Genomic DNA, 22,476 nt, shown 5'->3' on the forward strand with positions numbered 1-22,476 from the left:
CTTCCAGTGAGGGAGTGGACATGGAGGCTAAATTAAACCTTGCTAGATTCGGATAGTGCGCTGGCAGATTTGTCCAAAAAACTGGCCCTTTATTTTCAAGAAAACAAACCATCCGACACTTCTCGAACCATAATCTGGGAAGCCCACAAAGCTTTCATTAGGGGAGAACTAATAGCTCTGGGGACTAAGGTAAAAAAAAAGACAGGCAAAAAATGTTAAATTCGCTTCTTTCACAAATTGCGGCTTTAGAATCTATACAGAAACATTCCAAAGCAAGGATTATGAATGAGGACCTTATCTCTCTTCGTAATAAACTAAAATAGTTGCTTAATATTAGATGTGCCAAGGCATACCAGTATGCACAATTTAAACACTATGCACATGGAGACAGGGGGAGCAAACTAACATCCTACTTAATCAAGAAGAGGAAAGACGCCCAGTTTATCAAATGCATTAAAACACACAAGGGCAAACTGGTCCATGACACGAGGGAAATTGCTACTGAATTCAGCCACTTGTATAGTCAACTATATAACATCCCCCCGACCTTACAAACGGACACGAAACTGCAAAAAATGTACGCTTTTCTTACCAAGCTTAAACTACCTAACATTTCCAAAGAAGATAGTCTATCCCTGTTAGCTCCTATCACCGAGGATGAACTCACAAGCATGATCAAATCACTCCCTAATGGGAAAGAAACAGAATGCGGTAGCTATAGACCAATCTCTCTCCTCAATTTAGACGTTAAGGTATGGGCGAAGATCCTAGCAAACCAACTTAATAAAATAGTTCCAAAAATAATTCACCAAGACCAGGCTGGATTTGTTAGGGGAAGGGAAGGGAATTTTCACTCTTGTAGAGTCCTCCACGCGATCAAGTTAGCTAAGTCCAGAAAAAGTCCTCTCATCCTTCTCGGCACTGATGCCGAGAAGGCATTTGACCGCGTCGACTGGTCATATATGCAAAAAGCACTTCTCAGATTCGGTATACCCCCCCTCTTTGTTACAGCAGTTATGTCTCTTTACCACCATCCTAGTGCAAGAGTGAGGGTCAACGGAACTCTATCAAAACCGTTTAACATAAGTAATGGTACTCGCCAAGGTTGTCCGCTGTCCCCCACTCTTTTCATTATCACTATGGAGACCTTACTGCAGGTGATAAGAGACAATCAATTGATTAAAGGAGTGAAAACCAATCAGGAAGAACATAAATGTGCCGCTTTTGCGGACGACCTCCTACTCCTAATTACAAACCCTATGCAAGCATTCCCATCACTTATGTCCCTATTCAAACAATTTGGATCACTATCAAATTTTAAAATTAATTATTCTAAGTCCGAAGCACTTAATATCTCCATCCCATCATCCCAAGTCCAACTCCTACGCTCCTCTTACCCATTTATTTGGCAACAAGAAAAAATCAAGTATCTTGGCATTTTCCTAACAAACGACATAAAATCCCTTTACTCCATGAACTACACTCCTTTGTTAAATAAAATCAAAGAACAGCTGGGTTCGCTATCTCTTCCCTTCGTGTCATGGCTAGGTAGAAAAAACTTACTCCAGACATATATTATGCCTAAATTGCTGTATCTCCTTCAAATGGTCCCCATCCATCTACCGCAATCCTTTTTTGCCACTACACGTTCTTTGTTCTCCTCTTTCCTCTGGAAGGGGAAGAAATCACGCCTAGCGTACGACAAACTAACTAGAGACAAATCACAAGGAGGTATGGATCTCCCAGATGCTCAAACCTATTACAGAGCAATTCAACTAAAAAGATGGTTGCAATTGTGCATTCCCAAATTCAGAATTCTAGGTTCCGACATAGAAATTTTATCCCTGACCGATTGCCAACTAGCGAGCCTATGGGGTATAAAAAAATCTACACATTCGATAGAAGGCTTAACCAAGGGGATTTTTTTCAACCTTCAGTAATATTTCCAAACACATACAACTGCTCTCTGATCCCCCTGTTTTTCTCCCTTCCACACTAGCCCCTTTTCTGGTCTATCCCGCCATCTCTAACCCACCAGATTTTTGGAATTCACTCAAAGGCACAACTTTAGAGGAGTTAATGGCCAGTACTGACACAACAGCAAAGAGGGTAACATTAGGTTCCCTTCATATAAAGAAGGATAATTTTATGGACCTGAAGGTATTTAATGATACATGTGCTAAATTACATGATAAATACAAAATAACTAAAGAACTCACTTGGTTTGAAAAAATAGTACAAGACCGTGAGACCCTCAGACATGCAATCTCTAATATTTACAGGAACCTACTCCACATACGTAAACAGAGCAAACCAGACTATATCGTTCTGTGGGAGAAAGATCTAGGAATATCATTAAATGCGAAAGAAATAGACCAAATACACCTAAGATCACACAGGTTTTCTAGATGCGTAAAAATCCAAGAACACTCATACAAAACAATGGTCAGGTGGTATAATGACCCTAGCAAACTTCATAAGAAAGGTCTGTCCTCATCGGACACTTGTTGGAGATGCCTTCAAGGCGAAGGTACCTTAGGCCACATAATGTGGTCATGCCCTAAACTAGTTAATTTTTGGTCAAATATCGAAACTAAAATAAATAATATTTGCAATCTCTCCATTAAGCTTACTCCTTCCTCAGTACTTTTATGGCTACCAAGTAAGGGTTGGTCTCCTAAAGCCTTCAATCTAGCTACATGGCTGGTTCAAGCAGCTAGGTCACTGATACCCTTGCATTGGCTGGACCGTGAACCTCCCACCATCTCTCAGTGGAAGACCGAGGTTGATCAACTTTTCCTTATGGAAGAACTTAGCAGCTGGGCCAATCGCTCGCACTCCAAATTCCTTAAATTATGGAAACCATGGATTGTATACAAGAAAACCTAGTCCCCAAAACCTGCACATTACATATCTTCCACTTTCTGTTACAATCTCCTCTAGAGTACTTAACTTAAGAGAGAGTAAATGAATACCTCTCCCATCTGAGATTTGTTATGGTCTCACAAGCAGTCTAATTATACAAGTCCATAAGACAGACATCACTGTTTCTCCACAATTTACCATTTTTTTTGTACCTGGGAACAGCCTATGTGTTTCTTCTTGTTTCTTGTTACGTTCATATATTCGTCACAAGGAGGTCTCACTAACCCTCCAGATGTTAACTTAATTTGTCACGCCGGCTGTCACTTGAGTCCTGCTGTTTAATGGGACTTCAACGTCTATTATGTTATGTAAACAGGTCTTGACCCATGCAAAGCGAGCAGATTACTGACCGGCTATCTAACCTGTCATTTTACGCAACTTGGTAATCTCCTTTACTAGGCGAGTGACTCTTGTGAACCGCTGTTACATGCACATTATTGATGACCCAATTGCTAACACCTCATTTTCTTTGTGCTATGTAATGCTGAATTTGTCGCATATTTACTGTATGTGAAAACCAAATAAAAAGATATATGTTAAAAAAAAAAAATGCCAATAACAATGTAATTAGCGGTAATTCGTATTAATATTACCTGAATGAGTGTTTGTAGAAAATATGCAAACATGTCGAGCAATTAGCAGACCCTGCATAATTTGCAGACAGTACAATAAAAGCTTAAGTGTTACAAAAAAAAAATAAAAAAAAATTGCACACTGACTAATCCAGATGTTGTATATTGCCAAAAAGGTGTTTTTATTTGGTAACAGAATATGAAAGCTGTATATATTAAACTTAAATTTAACACTTGCAGATCAGGAAAACACTGTTTTTTAGAGAAAAAAAAAGTGTGTTTTTAAAACCCCAGAAAATGATGGGTGTAATTCTAGCTAAGGCTACTTTCACACTAGCGTTCGGGTTTCCGTTCGTGAGCTCCGTTTGAAGGAGCTCACGAGCGGACCCGAACGCAGCCGTCCAGCCCTGATGCAGTCTGAATGGAGGCGGATCCGCTCAGACTGCATCAGTCTGGTGGCGTTCAGCCTCCGCTCCGCTCGCCTCCGCACGGACAGGCGGACAGGTGAACGCTGCTTGCAGCGTTCGGGTGTCCGCCTGGCCGTTCGGAGGCGTGCGGATCCGTGCGGATCCGTCCAGACTTTCAATGTAAGTCAATGGGGACGGATCCGTTTGAAGATGGCACAATGTGGCTCAATCTTCAAGCGGATCCGTCCCCCATTGACTTTACATTGAAAGTCTGGACGGATCCGTACTAGGCTATTTTCACACTTAGCTTTTTTTTGCTAAAATAATGCAGACGGATCCGTACTGAACGGAGCCTCCGTCTGCATTATTATGATCGGATCCGTTCAGAACGGATCCGATCGAACGCTAGCCGAACGCTAGTGTGAAAGTAGCCTTAAATTGCACACTGACTAATCCATATGTTGTACATTGCCCAAAAAAAATTGATTTTCAATGTCCCAAAAGCTCAGATGCAGTGCTAATGCACTGAGCTTGCATAAAATGGCCGCCGCTGCTGCCCACCTAACTGACTCATTGAAGTTATTTTTTTTCGGTCACTGGGCTCAGGCCAGGATAAAAAAATTGTGCCCTGCACCCACAAAACACAATGTATGTAGATCGCTGAGTTACCGTAGATTCTGATTTTGAGCAGAGTCTCTCCTATTCTCTCCCTGAAATCACCAATATCATCCTCTCCCTACACTGATCAGAGCAGAGTGACGTGCAGCGTTACGTGACTCCAGCTTGTATAGAGCCTGGGTCACATGCTGCACTGGCCAATCACACCCATGCCATTAGTAGGCATGGCTGTGATGGCTTCTAAGTTCAGACAGTTAACCGCTTGTTGATTGGCTGCTCTGCAGCCTTTAAAAAATTTGCCAAGAAAGAGCCGAACACTGAACCCGAACTTTTACTGAAATGTTTGGGTTTGGGTCCGGGGTTCAAAAATCCTAAAGTTCGGTACAAAATCCTACAGTTCGGGTTCGCTCAACCCTACTCATTAGTTCAAAAATTATGTCAGTACGTTTATTGGATGATTACCTGCTATTTAGTTTCTGAAGATCCTGCTCCTTGGCTGTTTTTTTTATATTTTTAGCTCAGATCTGTTAGGACAGGGTTGCACTACAGTTCAGCTACAGTATCTAATTTGAATTAGTCTGAGATACCCTCTTTCATTGATGAATCAGTGGGTATGTGTCAGGAATATGGATTATCGTTCAATGCAGCCATGATTTTTATTTAATTCCCCTTGCTCAGTGTACATGCAAAATAAGTTCTCACTCCAACCCTCGGCTTGTCAGATAGCAGAGATAGTGAGCTCCACAGGGGTACTGGCTTCAAGCAAGCCACTTGTTTACAAATTCACACGTTCTCCAGTCAGCCAGGAACCAGCTAATGAAAAGGGAAAAGCGTTCCTGCAGGGAGTCTAAGCCATTCCCCAGTTCAATCAAATCTAGCAGATAGCATGGAACCTGCAATTTTAAGGGATTATGAATCGCCCGTGCATTTAATACATGAACCAGATACATATTTGTGTCCCTGTGGCCACAACGAACAGGCCCGTGGTCTTAGTGTGGTGGTCGGGTGCTAGAGAAAGGAGATATAAATATCTCCCCACAGAAATCAAATGAAGGTACCATGTTTGGACCCTAAGGGGTTTTGTGGGTCCTTGGCTGCCAGCTCATTCCCCAGGCCGATGTTAAAAGCTGAGTACTTTGCCAATATCTTCCAGTCAGGAACATATCGGAGCCCCTCATGTACCACGTCATGGTGTCTCAGCACGCATGGGGTCTTACCACTAAACTGCCCGTGGTGTGTGAACCGGGTCTGAAAAGTGCAATTAACTCACAGCCAGGCTCTCACGTGCCTCCATAGTGGTATCACAAATGCATTGTGAGGTAAAATAAAGCTGTGAGCCGCACCCACAACTGACCATGTGACACAGAAGCTACCAGGTCCAAAAGAATGTTACCAACAAAGGGGGGGGGGCTCCGATATGTCTTCCAGTCAGGAACATATTGGAGCCCCTCATGCACAACGTCACGGTGTCTCAGTAGGCGTGGGGTCCTACCACTAAACTGCCCGTGGTGTGTGAACAGGGTCTGAACAGTCCAATTAACTCACAGCTATGCTCTCACATGCCTCCATAGTGGTATCACAAATGCATTGTGAGGTAAATTAAAGCTGTGAGCCGCACCCACAACAGACCATGTGACACAGAAGTTCCTGACTGGAAGATATTGGCAAAGTTCTCAGCTTTTAACATCGGCCTGAGGAATTACCTAGTATTGTCAGTTGCGTATCATTTTGATGCATTTTTTGCAGTGGATTGTGTATGTATATTTTTTCATCTGCACAATGTATCATTTTGTGTAAGATGTTCTTGTGTTTCATGCGGTCTGCACCAGCATCCTCCATTGTATGCATTATTTGCTGCGGATTGTTGTCATCTGCGGACTGCATGCGGAGGAATTGCTCCCCCTGGTTATAGACACGCTACAGTGTGTGGGTCTGGAGCATTTTCACCCGTTTAGTCCACTTTCTTCTGTGAGTTTTTGTCCTTATGTATATGGATGTGCCACTTTATTTTGTTGGCAACATTCTTTTGCACCTGGTAGCTTCTGTGTCACATGGTCTGTTGTAGGTGCGGCTCACAGCTTTATTTTACCTAACAATGCATTTGTGATACCACTATGGAGGCATGTGAGAGTCTGGCTGTGAGTTAATTGCACTGTTCACACACCACGGGCAGTTTAGTGGTAGGACACCATGTGTGCTGAGACACAGTGACGTGGTGCATGAGGGGCTCCGATATGTTCCTGACTGGAAGATATTAGCAAAGTTCTCAGCTTTTAACATCGGCCTGAGGAATTAGCTAGTATTGTCAATTGCGTATCATTTTGGTGCATTTTTTGCAGTGACTTGTGTATGTATATTTTTTCATCTGCACAATGTATCATTTTGTGTAGGATGTTCTTGTGGTGCATGCGGTCCGCATCGGCATCCTCCATTGTATGCATTATTTTCTGGGGATTGCCGCCGTCTGCGGACCGTATGCGGAGGAATTGCTCCCCCGGTTATAGACACGCTACAGTGTGTGGGTCTGGAGCATTTTTCACCCATTTAGGCCAGCCGCTTGGTGGCCATACTTACTGCAAGGGCAGTTAGAAGCTGATAATAATAATTGATCAAAAATATGTCGGGCCCATCTACCGGACGACAAGGTGGCTTCTAATCAGATGGGGCCTACGCTAACATGCCTCTCCTGGGCTTACAGCCTACAATCTGGGCAAATTAGCCTGGGAGAGGCATGTGTAGGATATAGCTGGGTGTTACTTTGCCCAAACTATATGATCAGGGTGATCACCCCCCTGTCACTGATCACCCCCCCCTGTAAGGCTCCATTCAGACGTCCGCATGATTTTTACGGATCCATGGATACATGGATCGGATCCACAAAACACATGCGGACGTCTGAATGGAGCCTTACAGGGGGGTGATCAATGACAGGGGGTGATCAGGGTGATCACCCCCCTGTCACTGATCACCCCCCCGTAAGGCTCCATTCAGACGTCCGTATGATTTTTATGGATCCATGGATACATGGATCGGATCCGCAAAACACATGCGGACGTCTGAATGGAGCCTTACAGGGGGGTTATCAATGACAGGGGGTGATCAGGGTGATCACCCCCCTGTCACTGATCACCCTCCCTGTAAGGCTCCATTCAGACGTCCGCATGATTTTTACGGATCCATGGATCCATGGATCGGATCCACAAAACGCATGCGGACGTCTGAATGGAGCCTTACAGGGGGGTTATCAATGACAGGGGGTGATCAGGGTGATCACCCCCCTGTCACTGATCACCCCCCCGTAAGGCTCCATTCAGACGTCCGCATGATTTTTACGGATCCATGGATACATGGATCGGATCCGCAAAACACATGCGGACGTCTGAATGGAGCCTTACAGGGGGGTGATCAATGACAGGGGGTGATCAGGGTGATCACCCCCCTGTCACTGATCACCCCCCCTGTAAGGCTCCATTCAGACGTCCGTATGATTTTTACGGATCCATGGATACATGGATCGGATCCGCAAAACACATGCGGACGTCTGAATGGAGCCTTACAGGGGGGTTATCAATGACAGGGGGTGATCAGGGTGATCACCCCCCTGTCACTGATCACCCCCCCTGTAAGGCTCCATTCAGATGTCCGCATGATTTTTACGGATCCATGGATACATGGATCGGATCCACAAAACACATGCGGACGTCTGAATGGAGCCTTACAGGGGGGTGATCAATGACAGGGGGTGATCAGGGTGATCACCCCCCTGTCACTGATCACCCCCCCTGTAAGGCTCCATTCAGATGTCCGCATGATTTTTACGGATCCATGGATAAATGGATCGGATCCACAAAACACATGCGGACGTCTGAATGGAGCCTTACAGGGGGGAGATCAATGACAGGGGGGTGATAAGGGAGTGTATATGGGTGATCACCCGCCTGTCATTGATCACCCCCTTGTAAGGCTCCATTCAGACGTCCGCATGTGTTTTGCGGATCCGATCCATGTATCCATGGATCCGTAAAAATCATGCGGTCGTCTGAATGAAGCCTTACAGGGGGGTGATCAATGACAGGGGGTGATCAGGGAGTGTATATGGGTGATCACCCGCCTGTCATTGATCACCCCCCTGTAAGGCTCCATTCAGACGTCCGCATGTGTTTTGCGGATCCGATCCATGTATCCATGGATCCGTAAAAATCATGCGGACGTCTGAATGGAGCCTTACAGGGGGGTGATCAATGACAGGGGGGTGATCAGGGAGTGTATATGGGTGATCACCCGCCTGTCATTGATCACCCCCCTGTAAGGCTCCATTCAGACGTCCGCATGTGTTTTGCGGATCCGATCCATGTATCCGTAAAAATCATACGGACGTCTGAACGGAGCCTGACAGGGGGGTGATCAATGACAGGGGGGTGATCAATGACAGGGGGGTGATCAATGACAGGGGGGTGATCAGGGAGTTTATATGGGGTGATCATGGGTGATCAGGGGTTCATAAAGGGTTAATAAGTGACGGGGGGGTGTAGTGTAGTGTTTGGTGCGACTTTACTGACCTACCTGTGTCCTCTGGTGGTCGATCCTAACAAAAGGGACCACCAGAGGACCAGGTAGGAGGTATACTAGACACTGTTATCAAAACAGCGTCTAATATACCTGTTAGGGGTTAAAAAATTCGGATCTCCAGCCTGTCAGCGAGCGATCGCCGCTGGCAGGCTGGAGATCCACTCGCTTACCTTCCATTCCTGTGAGCGCGCCTGTGTGCGCGCGTTCACAGGAAATCCCGGCCCTCGCGAGATGACGCATATATGCGTGACTCTGCGCAGGGCTGCAACCTCCGGACCGCACATCTGCCGTAGGCGGTCCGGAGGTGGTTAAAGAAGGGTAAAGACCCTAATGAGCTGGGATTCTATGGACCGATTTCTCTCCTTAATACAGATGTTAAACTTTATTCTAAAATCTTGGCTATGAGTCTATCTAGTGTTATGACGTCAATTATACAGCCAGACCATAATGGCTTCATTCCCAATAAGGGGACTCATTGTAATTTACATAGTCTTTTCTCTAATATACAGACTTCTGGAGGGCCTTCACGATCTATCTTGTCTATAGATGCGTCTAAGGCCTTTGATAGAGTTGAATGGGGATTTCTATGGAGAGTGCTTCATAAGATGGGCTTTGGCCCTAGGTTTATTAATATGGTTAAACTTCTTTATAGATCTCCTACTGCAAAACTGACTATAAATGGACATCTTACAAGAAGTTTTCCCATGACTAGGGGCACTCGCCAGGGATGTCCTATTTCTCCTCTTTTATTTGAGATATATATATATATATATATTGAACCCTTGGCTTCCAGGGTCAGACAAGATTCTGGGATTCTAGGGTTTGGGGTATTGGGAACAGAAGATTTCTCTATATGCTGATAATATTTTATTTTACGTTCAACAGACAAAATCTACCCTGTTAACTATTATGCAAATAATAAATTCCTTTGGAGAAGCCTCAGGTCTGGATGTAAATTGGGATAAAACCACAATTATGCCACTAGATACAATAACTACACCCTTAGATACATTTTCATTCTCCAATGACAGTCCTTTGAATACTTTAAAAATTGCGGACTCCTTTGAGTATCTTGGTATTATAGTCTCCCCTAGGGTGGAAGATTTTATCCCGTTTAACTTGATGCCACTGATAAATAAGTTAAGGTTAGAAATAACAATGTGGTTACGTTTACCTTTGTCAAAAGCTGATAGAATATCTTTAGTTAAGATGGTGATTCTCCCTCAGTTACTCTATCTCTTTAGGAACTCTCCAGTTTGGATCCCTGATAGGTATTTTAAGGTAATCAAAAGGATAATTAATTATCTACTCTGGGGGAGGAAACGGGTAAGACTTAAGTTAGAGCATTGGTATATGCCCTTGCAGAGGGGAGGAGTTAACCTCCCTTGCTTTAAGGGATATTTTCTAGCTGCACAGTTTTGTTTTATCCGTGAATAGGGATGAGCGAACTCGAACTGTATAGTTCGGGTTCGTACCGAATTTTGGGGTGTCCGTGACACGGACCCGAACCCGGACATTTTCGTAAAAGTCTGGGTTCGGGTTCGGTGTTCGTCGCTTTCTTGGCGCGTTTGTGACGCTTTCTTGGCGCTTTTTGAAAGGCTGCAAAGCAGACAATCAACAAGCGTCATACTACTTGCCCCAAGAGGCCGTCACAGCCATGCCTACTATTGGCATGGCTGTGATTGGCCAGAGCACCATGTGACCCAGCCTCTATTTAAGCTGGAGTCACATAGTGCCGCCCGTCACTCTGCTCTGATTAGCGTAGGGAGAGGTTGCGGCTGCGACAGTAGGGCGAGATTAGGCTGATTAACTCCTCCAAAGGACTTGATTAATCGATCGATCTGCAGCTGTGCATCATTGAGCTGCTGAAATTCAATTGCTCACTGTTTTTAGGCTGCCCAGACCGTTTGTCAATCACTTTTTTCTGGGGTGATCGGCGGCCATTTTGTGTCTTGTGGTGCGCCAGCACAAGCTGCGACCAAGTGCATTTAACCCTCAATGGTGTGGTTGTTTTTTGGCTAAAGCCTACATCAGGGTGAAGCTGTCACACCAAGTGCATTTAACCAGCAATAGTCTGTTTATTTTTTGACCATATACTACATCGGAGGCAAGCTGCGCCTGTCACCAAGTGCATTTAACCCTCAATGGTGTGGTTGTTTTTTGGCTAAAGCCTACATCAGGGTGAAGCTGTCACACCAAGTGCATTTAACCAGCAATAGTCTGTTTATTTTTTGGCCATATACTACATCAGGGGCAAGTTGCGCCTGTCACCAAGTGCATTTAACCCTCAATGGTGTGGTTGTTTTTTGGCTAAAGCCTACATCAGGGTGAAGCTGTCACACCAAGTGCATTTAACCAGCAATAGTCTGTTAATTTTTTGGCCATATACTAAATCAGGGGCAAGCTGCGCCCGTCACCAAGTGCATTTAACCAGCAATAGTCTGTTCATTTTTTGGCCATATACTACATCAGGGGCAAGCTGCGCCCGTCACCAAGTGCATTTAACCCTCAGTAGTGTGGTTGGTCAAGCTGTCACACCAAGTGCATTTAACCAGCAATAGTCTGTTTATTTTTTGGCCATATACTACATCAGGGGCAAGCTGCGCCCGTCACCAAGTGCATTTAACCCTCAGTAGTGTGATTGGTCAAGCTATAACACCAAGTGCATTTAACCAGCAATAGTGTGGTTATTTTTTGGCCATATCCCAGTCTAATTCTGTAACTAAATCCATACCGGTCACCCAGCGCCTAAATACTAGGCCTCAAATTTATATCCCGCTAAATCTGTCGTTACCGCTGTACTGTTGTGGCTGGGCAAGTTATTTAGTGTCCGTCAAAGCACATTTTTTGTTCAGGGTTGAAATACAATTCCCAATTTAGCAATTTCATAATTTAGTGGTTTCTGCTATATCAGAGCTATTTGAAATCTATCCCTAAAAGGGTATATAATATTCAAGGTGCACATAGGGTCATTCAGAATAACTTCACACACACGCTACTGTGCATTTCCAAGTCTAATTCTGTCACTAAATCCATACCGGTCACCCAGCGCCTAAATACTAGGCCTCAAATTTATATCCCGCTGAATTTGAATACAATACATTGGGCCAAATAATATTTTTGTTGTTGTGGTGAACCATAACAATGAGGAAAACATCTAGTAAGGGACGCGGACGTGGACATGGTCGTGGTGGTGTTAGTGGACCCTCTGGTGCTGGGAGAGGACGTGGCCGTTCTGCCACATCCACACGTCCTAGTGTACCAACTACCTCAGGTCCCAGTAGCCGCCAGAATTTACAGCGATATATGGTGGGGCCCAATGCCGTTCTAAGGATGGTAAGGCCTGGGCAGGTACAGGCATTAGTCAATTGGGTGGCCGACAGTGGATCCAGCACGTTCACATTATCTCCCACCCAGTCTTCTGCAGAAAGCGCACAGATGGCGCCTGAAAACCAACCCCATCAGTCTGTCACATCACCCCCATGCATACCAGGGAAACTGTCTCAGCCTCAAGTTATGCAGCAGTCTCTTATGCTGTTTGAAGACTCCGCTGGCAGGGTTTCCCAAGGGCATCCACCTAGCCCTTCCCCAGCAGTGGAAGACATAGACTGCACTGACGCACAACCACTTATGTTTCCTGATGATGAGGACATGGGAATACCACCTCAGCATGTCTCTGATGATGACGAAACACAGGTGCCAACTGCTGCGTCTTTCTGCAGTGTGCAGACTGAACAGGAGGTCAGGGATCAAGACTGGGTGGAAGACGATGCAGGGGACGATGAGGTCCTAGACCCCACATGGAATGAAGGTCGTGCCACTGACTTTCACAGTTCGGAGGAAGAGGCAGTGGTGAGACCGAGCCAACAGCGTAGCAAAAGAGGGAGCAGTGGGCAAAAGCAGAACACCCGCCGCCAAGAGACTCCGCCTGCTACTGACCGCCGCCATCTGGGACCGAGCACCCCAAAGGCAGCTTCAAGGAGTTCCCTGGCATGGCACTTCTTCAAACAATGTGCTGACGACAAGACCCGAGTGGTTTGCACGCTGTGCCATCAGAGCCTGAAGCGAGGCATTAACGTTCTGAACCTTAGCACAACCTGCATGACCAGGCACCTGCATGCAAAGCATGAACTGCAGTGGAGTAAACACCTTAAAACCAAGGAAGTCACTCAGGCTCCCCCTGCTACCTCTTCTGCTGCTGCCGCCTCGGCCTCTTCCTCTGGAGGAACGTTGGCACCTGCCGCCCAACAAACAGTGGATGTACCACTAACACCACCACCACCTCCGTCACCAAGCGTCTCAACCATGTCACACGGCAGCGTTCAGCTCTCCATCTCACAAACATTTGAGAGAAAGCGTAAATTCCCACCTAGCCACCCTCGATCCCTGGCCCTGAATGCCAGCATTTCTAAACTACTGGCCTATGAAATGCTGTCATTTAGGCTGGTGGACACAGACAGCTTCAAACAGCTCATGTCGCTTGCTGTCCCACAGTATGTTGTTCCCAGCCGCCACTACTTCTCCAAGAGAGCCGTGCCTTCCCTGCACAACCAAGTATCCGATAAAATCAAGTGTGCACTGCGCAACGCCATCTGTAGCAAGGTCCACCTAACCACAGATACGTGGACCAGTAAGCACGGCCAGGGGCGCTATATCTCCCTAACTGCACACTGGGTAAATGTAGTGGCAGCTGGGCCCCAGGCGGATAGCTGTTTAGCGCACGTCCTTCCGCCGCCAAGGATCGCAGGGCAACATTCTCTGCCTCCTGTTGCCACCTCCACCTTCTCGGCTTCCTCCTCCTCTTCTTCCACCTGCTCATCCAGTCAGCCACACACCTTCACCAACAACTTCAGCACAGCCCGGGGTAAACGTCAGCAGGCCATTCTGAAACTCATATGTTTGGGGGACAGGCCCCACACCGCACAGGAGTTGAACAACAGACCGACGAGTGGTTGCTGCCGGTGAGCCTCAAGCCCGGCCTAGTGGTGTGTGATAATGGGCGAAATCTCGTTGCAGCTCTGGGACTAGCCAATTTGACGCACATCCCTTGCTTGGCGCATGTGCTGAATTTGGTGGTGCAGAAGTTCATTCACAACTACCCCGACATGTCAGAGCTGCTGCATAAAGTGCGGGCCGTCTGTTCGCGCTTCCGGCGGTCACATCCTGCTGCTGCTCGCCTGTCTGCGCTACAGCGTAACTTCGGCCTTCCCGCTCACCGCCTCATATGCGACGTGCCCACCAGGTGGAACTCCACCTTGCACATGCTGGACAGACTGTGCGAGCAGCAGCAGGCCATAGTGGAGTTTCAGCTGCAGCACGCACGGGTCAGTCGCACTACAGAACAGCACCACTTCACCACCAATGACTGGGCCTCCATGCGAGACCTATGTGCCCTGTTGCGCTGTTTCGAGTACTCCACCAACATGGCCAGTGGCGATGACGCCGTTATCAGCGTTACAATACCACTTCTATGTCTCCTTGAGAAAACACTTACGGCGATGATGGAAGAGGAGGTGGCCCAGGAGGAGGAGGAGGAGGAAGAGGGGTCATTTTTAGCACTTTCAGGCCAGTCTCTTCGAAGTGACTTAGAGGGAGGTTTTTTGCAACAGCAGAGGCCAGGTACAAATGTGGCCAGACAGGGCCCACTACTGGAGGACGAGGTGGACGAGGATGAGGAGGAGGTAGAGGAGGATGAGGATGAAGCATGGTCACAGTGGGGTGGCACCCAACGCAGCTCGGGTCCATCACTGGTGCGTGGCTGGGGGGAAAGGCAGGACAATGACGATACGCCTCCCACAGAGGACAGCTTGTCCTTAGCCCTGGGCAGCCTGGCACACATGAGCGACTACATGCTGCAGTGCCTGCGCAACGACAGCAGAGTTGCCCACATTTTAACGTGTGCGGACTACTGGGTTGCCACCCTGCTGGATCCATGGTACAAAGACAATATGCCCACCTTACTTCCTGCACTGGAGCGTGATAGGAAGATGCGCGAGTACAAGCGCACGTTGGTAGACGCGCTACTTAGAGCATTCCCAAATGTCACAGGGGAACAAGTGGAAGCCCAAGGCCAAGGCAGAGGAGGAGCAAGAGGTCGCCAAGGCAGCTGTGTCACGGCCAGCTCCTCTGAGGGCAGGGTTAGCATGGCAGAGATGTGGAAAAGTTTTGTCAACACGCCACAGCTAACTGCACCACCACCTGATACGCAACGTGTTAGCAGGAGGCAACATTTCACTAACATGGTGGAACAGTACGTGTGCACACCCCTCCACGTACTGACTGATGGTTCGGCCCCATTCAACTTCTGGGTCTCTAAATTGTCCACGTGGCCAGAGCTAGCCTTTTATGCCTTGGAGGTGCTGGCCTGCCTGGCGGCCAGCGTTTTGTCTGAACGTGTATTCAGCATGGCAGGGGGCGTCATTACAGACAAACGCAGCCGCCTGTCTACAGCCAATGTGGACAAGCTGACGTTCATAAAAATGAACCAGGCATGGATCCCACAGGACCTGTCCGTCCCTGGTCCAGATTAGACATTAACTACCTCCCCTTAACCATATATTATTGTACTCCAGGGCACTTCCTCATTTAATCCTATTTTTATTTTCATTTTACCATTATATTGCGAGGCTACCCAAAGTTGAATGAACCGCTCCTCTGTCTGGGTGCCGGGCCCAAATATATGCCAATGGACTGTTCCAATGTTGGGTGACGTGAAGCCTGATTCTCTGCTATGACATGCAGACTAATTCTCTGCTGACATGAAGCCAGATCCTCTGTTACGGGACCTCTCTCCTCTGCCTGTGTGCTGGGCCTAAATATATGCCAATGGACTGTTGCAGTGGTGGCTGACGTGAAGCCTCATTCTCTGCTATGACATGCAGACTAATTCTCTGCTGACATGAAGCCAGATTGTCTGTTACGGGACCTCTCTCCTCTGCCTGGGTGCTGGGCCTAAATTTATGAAAATGGACTGTTGCAGTGGTGGGTGACGTGAAGCCTGATTCTCTGCTATGACATGAAGACTGATTCTCTGCTGACATGAAGCCAGATTGTCTGTTACGGGACCTCTCTCCTCTGCCTGGGTGCTGGGCCTAAATTTATGAAAATGGACTCTTACAGTGCTGGGTGACGTGAAGCCTGATTTTCTGCTATGACATGCAGACTGATTCTCTGCTGACATGAAGCCAGATCCTCTGTTACGGGACCTCTCTCCTCTGCCTGTGTGCTGGGCCTAAATATATGCCAATGGACTGTTGCAGTGGTGGCTGACGTGAAGCCTCATTCTCTGCTATGACATGCAGACTAATTCTCTGCTGACATGAAGCCAGATTGTCTGTTACGGGACCTCTCTCCTCTGCCTGGGTGCTGGGCCTAAATATCTGAGAATGGACTGTTCCAGTGGTGGGTGACGGGAAGCCAGATTCTCTGCTATGGTACCTCTCTCCAATTGATTTTGGTTAATTTTTATTTATTTAATTTTAATTTTAATTTTAATTCATTTCCCTATCCACATTTGTGTGCAGGGGATTTACCTACATGTTGCTGCCTTTTGCAGCCCTCTAGCCCTTCCCTGGGCTGTTTTACAGCCGTTTAGTGCCGAAAAGTTCGGGTCCCCATTGACTTCAATGGGGTTTGGGTTCGGGACGAAGTTCGGATCGGGTTCGGATCCCGAACCCGAACATTTTCGGGAAGTTCGGCCGAACTTCTCGAACCCGAACATCCAGGTATTCGCTCAACTCTATCCGTGAATGGAAAGATATTCCACTTTGCAGGGACTTCGTGAATAGATCTCCATATGATATTTTTTTTACTCTTCTGGAGTCTGATCAGTTGTTCACTTCCTGCAGAAGTGGTAGTTGCAAATACAGTGAAGGAGTTTAAACATGCATGGGATAGGTATAAGGCCATCTTTCATATAAGATAGGGCAGGGGCTATTCATAGTATTCGGTATATTGAGCAGACTAGATGGGCCAAATGGTTCTTATCTGACGACACATTCTATGTTTCTATGATTCTAACTCCGATATGGAATTTAGATCAGCTAGAAATCTTTTTAGGAAGTCTTGGTATTCTATTAGACAATGGTGTGGAGTGAAAGGTTCATTAGGATGCACTCCCTTATGGCATAACCAGCACTTTCGGACTTTAGATGAATTAGCTAAGGAACAATTCACTACACTACTTTCACGGTTTGTTGCTCGGTCATACTTACCACCCAAATGAATTTTACCTCCTTTTCTTCTCACTAATAGAGCTTTCATTTGATGGTATTTCATTGCTGCCGACATTTTTACTTTTTTGTCATTAATCGAAATTTACCGATTTTTTTTGCCCAAAAAATGTAATTTTTCACTTTCAGTTGTAATTTTTTTTTTAACTACATTTCTATATAAATTTTTCTCTAAATTTATTTTTCTAAATGTCTTTGATAGAAAAAAAATGTTTGGGTACAAAAAAATGGTTTGGGTAAGAGTTATAGCGTTTACAAACTATGGCACAAAAATGTGAATTTCCGCATTTTGAAGCAGCTCTGACTTTCTGAGCACCTGTCATGTTTCCTGAGGTTCTACAATGCCCAGACAGTAGAAAACCCCCACAAATGACCCCATTTCAGAAAGTAGACACCCTAAGGTATTCGCTGATGGGCATAGTGAGTTCATAGAACTTTTTATTTTTTTGTCACAAGTTAGCGGAAAATGTTTTTTTTTTTTCTTAAAGTCTCATATTCCAATAACTTGTGACAAAACATAAAAACTTCCATGAACTCACTATGCCCATCAAGAAATACCTTGGGGGTGTCTTCTTTCCAAAATGTGGTCACTTGTGGGATAGTTATACTGCCCTGGCATTTTAGGGGCCCTAAAGCGTGAGAAGAAGTCTGGAATCCAAATGTGTAAAAAATGCCCTGTGAAATCCTAAAGGTGCTCTTTAGAATTTGGGCCCCTTTGCCCACCTAAGCTGCAAAGAAGTGTCACACATGTGGTATCGCCGTACTCAGGAGAAGTAGGGCAATGTGTTTTGGGGTTTATTTTTACATATACTTATGCTGGGTGAGAGAAATATCTCTCTTAAAGTCAACTTTTCCCATTTTGTTATGCAAAGTTGTCATTATAGAGAGATATTTCTCTCACCCAGCATGGGTATATGTAAAAATACACCCCAAAACACATTGCCCAACTTCTCCTGAGTACGGCGATACCACATGTGTGACAATTTTTTGCAGCCTAGGTGCGCAAAGGGGCCCAAATTCCATTTAGGAGGGCATTTTTAGACATTTGGATTCCAGACTTCTTCTCACGCTTTAGGGCCCCTAAAATGCCAGGGCAGTATAAATACCCCACATTTGACCCCATTTTGGAAAGAAGACACCCCAGGGTATTCTTTGAGGGGCATGGCGAGTTCATAGAAGTTTTTTTTTTTTTGCACAAGTTAGCGGAAATTGATTTATTTATTTTTTTCTCACAAAGTCTCCCTTTCCGCTAACTTGTCACAAAATGTTCAATCTGTCATAGACTCAATATGTCCCTCAGCGAATACCTTGGGGTGTCTTCTTTCCGAAATGGGGTCACATGTGGGGTATGTATACTGCCCTGGCATTTTAGGGGCACGAAAGCGTGAGAAGTCTGGAATATAAATGTAAAAAAAAAATGGATTTTGTGAGGGGTATGGTGAGTTCATGTGAGATTTTATTTTTTGTCACAAGTTAGTGGAATATGAGATTTTGTAAGAAAAAACTAAAAAATAATAAAAATCTATTTCCGCTAACTTGTGCCAAAAAAATGTCTGAATGAAGCCTTAAAGGGGGGTGATCAATGACAGGGGGGTGATCAGGGAGTCTATATGGGGTGATCACCACCCTGTCATTGATCACCCCCCTGTTAGGCTCCATTCAGACGTCCATATGTGTTTTGCGGATCCGATCCATGGATCCATGGACCCGCAAAACACATACGGACCTCTGAATGGAGCCAGCCTTACAGGGGGGTGATCAATGACAGGGGGGTGATCAGGGAGTCTATATGGGGTGATCACCCCCCTGTAAGGCTCCATTCAGACGTCCGTATGTGTTTTGCGGATCCGATCCATGGATCCGTGGATCCGCAAAACACATACGGACCTCTGCATGGAGCCATCCTTACAGGGGTTGATCAATGACAGGGGGGTGATCAGGGAGTATATATGGGCTATATGTCATTGATCACCCCCCTGTAAGGCTCCATTCAGACGTCCGTATATGTTTTGCGGATCCGTGGATCCACAAAACACGGACACCGCGGATCCGCAAAACACATACACTTGTGCATTGCACACGCGGATCTGCAAAATGACACTTGTGCATTGCACACGTCCTGAACTTAGTCGTGCAGTGATTCGTTGCCAAATACTCCGGGGTCCAGGATGTCTTGCGGGAGGCCAGGAAAATCTCTGGCCATTTTAGATCTTACACAGCCATGGCTCGCCTTGCTGACGCTCAGCGGCAACACCACTTGCCCGTCAGACATCGGACATTTGTGACTGCCCGACGCACTGGAACTCCACCTTGTATATGCTTGATGGGCTGCTCTAGGAGAAACATGCAATTAACGACTACCTGTACGAACTCTCCTGGTGTTGTCTGTGGATGGGGGAGGAGACCATGGACGACATTCTCCTGGGCGATGAGCAGGAGCCAGGGTGCTCCACCGCTTCCAATTTAGTGCAAATGGAGGCCTTCAGGCTCCAGTGTTTGAAGAGGGACCCTGTATATAAAGCATAAAGGGCAAGGACCAATACTGGGTGGCAACGTACTTAGACCCATGGTACAAACACGAAATGGCGGACATGTTACCAACATCACAGAGGGCTGTCAGAATGCAGCATTTCCAGGCCTTGCTGCAAGAGATGCTGCATTCTGCTGTTGCAGGTGCTGGCAGAATGATTTCCACCCACAGAAAAACTGTTGCGGCTACCATTCCTACCACGCCTGCAAGAAGAGGGCGGTTTTAAGCTGTGTTGGTCACTTCGGATATGAGATAATTTTTTCAGCCAACCCATCGACAGCCGCCCTCCGGATCCAGCCTCAGGGAACGCCTTGACCAACAGGTGTCTGACTACATCGGGTCAACGGCCGATGTGGATGTCCTGAGAAGAGAGGAACCCCTGGACTATTTGGTGTGCAGGCTTGACCTGTGGCCATAGCTGCACAATTTGCCATGAAGCTCTTGGCTTGCCCCTCGTCGAGTGTCCTGTCCTAAAGAATGTTCAGCGCAGCAGGGCTGATCGAGACCGATAAGCGCACTCGCCTTGTTTACGACAGTGTGGACTACCTCACATTTCTAAAAATGAATGAGGCATTGATCTTGGAGGAATTCAACACCTGTGACGACCACGTTTAATAGAATTTTCTCATGCCAGCCCACACATATGCGCCACAACACAGAACAAAGAATGGTCCTTGTCTTATGTAAATACAGCAGCAAAAAAGGGCCTTTTTTTTCCGGTGAATGCCTGGCCTGCAGTAAAGATGGTATCCAATGACTGTTTATTATACCTTCAGCCACATAATCACTTGATGTTTTCTGTCCGGTGAATGCCTAATGTTTGGAGCCTGTACTCCAGTGGGCTACAGTAAAATTAGTGTTGAGCGAATTGAAGTTAACAAAAGTGGAATTAGATCAGAACTTCCGGAAAAATTTGATTCTACACAAATCCGAATTTCCTCACGCTTTCTGGTAACAAATGAGATTTTTCAAAAAAAAGACTGCAGTACATGTTATAAAGTGAAAGTAAGAGGCACAGGAACGAGGGATCACTCATAATGCTGTGGAGCCAGACAATCAGCAGCTAGCCAGCCCCTGTTATGTCACAGCCATAAAAAAAAACTTGATCCTGCCCCATCTCCACCATTTTACGGTGAACTTCAGAGGGAGACATAACAGTTGCAAGGGAGAGTGGTTAACCCTTTTATGACCAAGGGTCATTGATGCCCCAGTGTCCAGTTTAAAATTTACAAATCTGACTAGCGTCACTTTATGTGGTAATAGCTTTGGAACACTTTTATTTATCCAAGCCATTCTGAGATTGTTTTCTCGTGACACATTGTACTTCATGATAGTCATAAATTTGAGTCAATATATTTCACCTTTATTTATGAAAAAATGCTAAATTTACCAAAATTGTTGAAGAATTCACTATTTTCCAAATTTCTATTTCTCTGCTTCTAAAACAGAAAGTGATACCTAATAAAATATTTATTACTTAACATTCCCCATATGTCTACTTTATGTTGGCATCATTTTGGAAATGTAATTTTATTTTTTTAGGACATTGGAAGGCTTAGAAGTTTAGAAGCAATTCTTAAAATTTTTAAGAAAATTTCCAAAACCCACTTTTTAAGGACCAGTTCAGGTCTGAAGTCACTTTGTGAGGCTTACAAAGTGGAAACCCCCCATAAATGACCCCATTGTAGAAATTACACCCCTCAAGTTCCTCAAAACTGATTTTACAAAATGTGTTAACCCTCTGCCACGGCATCTAAGGGGTTACAGCAGAGTGTCAGCATAAAGCTGACACTCGCTGCTGATGGCAGCGGCTCAGGAATGGAGCCGCTGCCATCAAACACAGCAGAGGGGCCGCACCGCATTGGGGGCAGAGGGCAGGGGGCAGCGCTGGAAAGGGGGAGGGGGAAGGTACGGCCAGCATTGAGGCGGCACAAATGGGGGCAGGATGAATGTATGGGGTGGGGAGGGGGTGGACCTCATCAGGGGCAGGCTTCATGAATATGGATGGGAGCAGGGGGAACAAGGGGCAGGCGGGGACAAGGGGCAGCTTGGAGGCGCACAGGATGGGGGCACAGATCGGGGGCACAGATTGGGGGGCACGAGGACACTACCTGATTTCAGGCTCTGATCTGCAGAGCGCAGATCAGAGCCTGGAACAGGCATTTTTTCACTGCCGCGACCCGATTGGTTAGTCTGCACAGACTAACCAATCGGATTGATTGCCGGCAAGGGACCACTCTGATTGGTCCCTTGCCGGCATTACTGCACTGTATGCTGTCTGTGACAGCAGCAGGGCAAGGGCAGAAGCTTTAATCCAAGCGTTTTGCAGCGCTTGGATTAAAGAGCTGCCTGACATCTATACACGTGCTATCTGCACGGGGTATGTGCAAATAGCATGTATATAAACAGATTGCAGTCGGGAAGGGGTTAAGAAAGCCTTCAATTGCATTGCATAGGAAGAGTTCAAGGAAAGTGCAGAGACAGTATAGGGAGATCATAGGAAGAGTTTATACACACTATAAGGAGACAATATAAAGAACATAGGGAGAGTGCAGGGACTAATTTAACAGTGTCGCACTTGGTTAATAGATAAGCAATTCTATTACACCTTGATGCACTAATTG

This window comes from Bufo gargarizans, chromosome 2, assembly GCF_014858855.1.
Source record: "Bufo gargarizans isolate SCDJY-AF-19 chromosome 2, ASM1485885v1, whole genome shotgun sequence".
Lineage (NCBI taxonomy): Eukaryota > Metazoa > Chordata > Amphibia > Anura > Bufonidae > Bufo > Bufo gargarizans.